The following is a 4,144-nucleotide window of genomic DNA, read 5'->3' as shown; positions in this document are numbered from 1 at the left end:
GGCTTGGGCCCACTCCCCATGGTTCTCTGCTCTCTGCGGGGCCTGCCTGCTCCACACCACGGGGATGGGCAAGCAGGCCCTGCTGGGTGCTGCCTGTGGCCCCCCTTGCCTGCTGGGCTCACGTTGCTGGGGTGACGCCGCCAGCGTCCTGCCCAGCCACTATGGGTGCCACCATCTTTGTTGTGGAGTGACAGTTAATTTGCATATTACTCTTTTATTAGATAGGATTACCCAAGGTATTTAAAAAAAATTCTGATCCCCAAATCTCACTCCAGACTGAATAAATGACTATAGCTGGAGTGAGACCCAGACCTCAGTAGTTTAAAAATTCCTCAGGTATGCCCAGCTGGCATAGCCCAGTTGAACATCGACCCATGAACCAAGAGGTCAGGGTTCAATTCCCAGTTGGGGCATATGCCTGGGTTGGGCCATGCAGGAGACAGCTGATTAAGAATTCTCTTCCATCATTCATGTTTCGTTCTCTCTCTCCCTCTCTCTTCCTCTCTGAAATCAATAAAAAATATATTAAAAAATAATAAATAAATAAATAAATATCCCTCAGGTGAAGTGAATGTGTAACCAAGTTTGCGAACCACTGACAACTCCCTGGGCCACCTTTTCTGAGGTCACTTGAATGTGTCTTTGTTGCAATCAAAAGATCCTCATACATCACTCTCCCAATCTTTTTGATGGGCTTTGACCTTTCCCTGGTGTTCTAGATGGTAGGTAGGTTAGGGTCTATGGCAGCAGTTCTCAACCTGTGGGTCGAGACCCCTTTGGCGGTCGAACGACCCTTCCACAGGGGTCGTCTAAGACCATCGGAAAACACATATATAATTTCATATTGTTTTTGTGATTAATCACTATGCTTTAATTATGTTCAATTTGTAACAGTGAAATTGGGTGGGGGTCACCACAACATGAGGAACTGTATTAAAGGGTTGCGGCATTAGGAAGGTTGAGAACCACTGGTCTATGGCAATCTTCTTATTGGCTTAGACTTTCTTCTTGGCTTCTCTATTGATTACAATGCCCAGTTGTCATCATCCCTATCTAAAAAAATCTGGTGCACTTTGCCTGATACTCTATATCATCAGTTCTCAACCTGTGGGTCGCGACCCCTTTGGCGGTCGAATGACCCTTTCACAGGGGTCGCCTAAGACCATCCTGCATATCAGTTATTTATATTACGATTCATAACGGTAGCAACATTACAATTATGAAGTAGCAACGAAAATAATTTTGTGGTTGGGTCACAACATGAGGAACTGTATTTAAAGGGCCAGAAGGTTGAGAACCACTGCTCTATATAATGAGGTAGTTAAATTGCTGGATAATTTCCTGAGCCCTTTGAACAGCTCTTTGCATGAAAATGAGAATTATGTAAAACAGATTCTTGTTTTTGTTCATCCCCTCTGCTTCATTTTTCTTGGTGCTTCTGTCAACAGAATGAATCATCTCTCAGCTACCACTGGACTACAATTTCTTTTAAAATACCCAGCAAATTTGATTGTGCATTTTTTTCTTCATATTGGTTTCAGGATGTTCATTTCCTACCATGTTTTTGTGTCTCAGCAGTAGCTAGTGGATGCCTGTGGTTTATAAAAGCATATAGAGACATAAAAACTGTATCTGGGAATGGCCATTTTCAATGACAAATTAATTCAAGCTCTGGAATTTTCTTTATTAAATGAGCATAGATGAACAGTCTTTTCTGCCCACTAGATGACTTTCTCCTATATTCGCTGGAAGAATCATTGGTCATTTGTTGTTATTAGCAGTACCCACCGACCCATTACCTTAGCACTACTTTTAAAAATGAGATTAAATGATTCCAGAGAGAAAAGTTTCTCATTGTCAAAACAGGGATAGGCAGAACCTATTTACAGCCAGACACCACCATTGTGATTTGCTTACTTATCCCCATGAAAGGGTAACAGAGAAGTATGAGCTAAGCATTTTCTAGGTCAACTTGTAGGCCTGGGCTCGTTTATGGAACTCCAAGCTCTAGTCTGCAATGGGCATTAATAATTCTTGGCTTCTCTATTGATTAACATGCCCAGATATTTGAACATGGATGTGAGCCAAAAGAGAGACTGTAATAATTCCAGGCCAGGCATTCTAGAAAAGAAAGAGAGAAGCTAATCAGTTTTAGAGCACTCCATGCTCCTTCTGTCTTTGCTTTTACACCACTCTTCTTACCTGTCTGGTGAACTCATTCTCATCCTTCAAGGTACAGTTCAAGAGACACTTCTGTAAAGTTCTCTATTTCCTTTGCTGAGATATGAGGACTGAGAACATAATGTTTTTATTGTACATACCATTTCCGTGAGTTCACTTAGCCACACCTGTCTTTTTCACTATATTAAAAACCCTCTGAAGCTGGGATGCTCTCTCTGATGCACCCCTACACTCCATATCAGAGCACTTGTGTAAAGTACCTTCTGGTACATAGCTGGTACTCAATAAACAGATGGTGAATGCAGAAGGCTAAGTAAGTGGCTAGAAGCGTAGACAGGAATAAACATTATTTAACGATGTCCTATGTGCCCAATACTTACATTATCTCATTAAATTTTCTTAACAATCTCTTTCACTCTATAATAGCCTGAGTTGCTCTAAAAGCCTCTTTTAAAATGGAACCATACGTTCCTTTTCCTTAAATAGAACATGCTAATGAGTGCAAATCATTTCATTTGAAAATAGACATTCTGAATATATTAACTTAATTGTAGCCTCTTATATGCAGATTCTTTAAAAGTGTAGGTATCCTTAAGTGCAAAGGGAAGTGGGGTTTTTTTGTGTGTGGTTTTTTTTTTTAGGAAAAATTTGAGCAGGACTCATTGTATATACTCAGTATATTAGAAGCATCAAGGGGGCTCATGAGATAGGAGTCCACATCATGGTGGGCTTCTTTCAAAGAGCCAGTTCAGAAATGCAGCATAGAATGTGTTAGCACCTTTCAATAGCAGAAACATCCTGCAGGGCTAACAACATGATCTCAATCCCACAAGGGCTGTAGCACAATAATTCCAACTGTAGGTGAGCTTGGAAAGGTCTAGTAGTAGTAGTAGCAATGAGATTCACCCTTCATCATCACTTCCTGGGTGGCAGAGACTGTACTGAGTATTATAGGCCTTAGTTCATTGATATGTGAAAGTAGGGTCTTGAAGAGATATTTGTATACCCATGTTCATAACAGCATTACTCACAATAGCTACAACATGGAAGTAACCCAAGTGTTCACCAATGAATGAAAGGATAAGCAAAATGTGGTCTATACATACAGTGAAATATTATTCATCTTAAAAATGAAGGAAATTCTGGCATATACTACAATGTGGATGAACCTTCAGGACATTATGCTAGGTGAAATAAGCCAGTCACAGAAAGACATATACGGTATGATTCCACTTATATGAGGTACTTAGAGTAGTCATATTCATAGAGACAGAAAGTAGAATGGTGGTTTCCAGGAGCTGTGGGGAGGGGGGAATGGTAAGTAAATGTTTAATAGTAACGTCGGTGGTCTTGATCCAGCATCTAAAAGGGTTCAGAAATCTGGAGAAGGCGCTGTGCATAAATTAAATAAAAGTCCAGAGACGAAACATAATTTTGAAAGGCATTATAGGGAGTCAGAGAAGACTTAGCTAAAGGAACTAAGTTCTCTTCATCTCAGGATCCCTTGCTTTTTATTAACACAATTTGTCCTAAGGCAAGGGGAGATATACACATCAAAGGGTAGGGTTAGGTACAGAATCCATTGTCAGATTGTAAGAATTTGCCTATGGCTGTTTAGGTGTTTGGCCAGTAGGAGGCAATAACATGTAGATTGAAATGCCCTTAGCTGTCTGGTAGCAAGCAATCATATTATGCATCCTTTTCAGGTTTGGGGGAAATGCCCTCCCTCAGCCATTCCCAGATGATTCAGCCCTGCTGACATGCTGGAACTGGCTTCCAGCATAATAGGTCTTGGATTTCAGTTTGTGAAGATGAAGAGAGTTCTAGAGATGGATGGTGGCAATGGTTGCACAACATTATGAATGTATTTAATACCACTAAACTGTACACTTATAAATGGTTAAGATGGTAAATTTTATGTTATGTGTATTTGCCACAAAAAGTTGGAGAAACAAAACAAAAT

This window comes from Myotis brandtii, unplaced genomic scaffold (genome assembly GCF_000412655.1).
Source record: "Myotis brandtii unplaced genomic scaffold, ASM41265v1 scaffold174, whole genome shotgun sequence".
In the NCBI taxonomy this organism is placed as follows: Eukaryota; Metazoa; Chordata; class Mammalia; order Chiroptera; family Vespertilionidae; genus Myotis; species Myotis brandtii.
Note: the sequence above shows the minus strand (reverse complement) of the source record.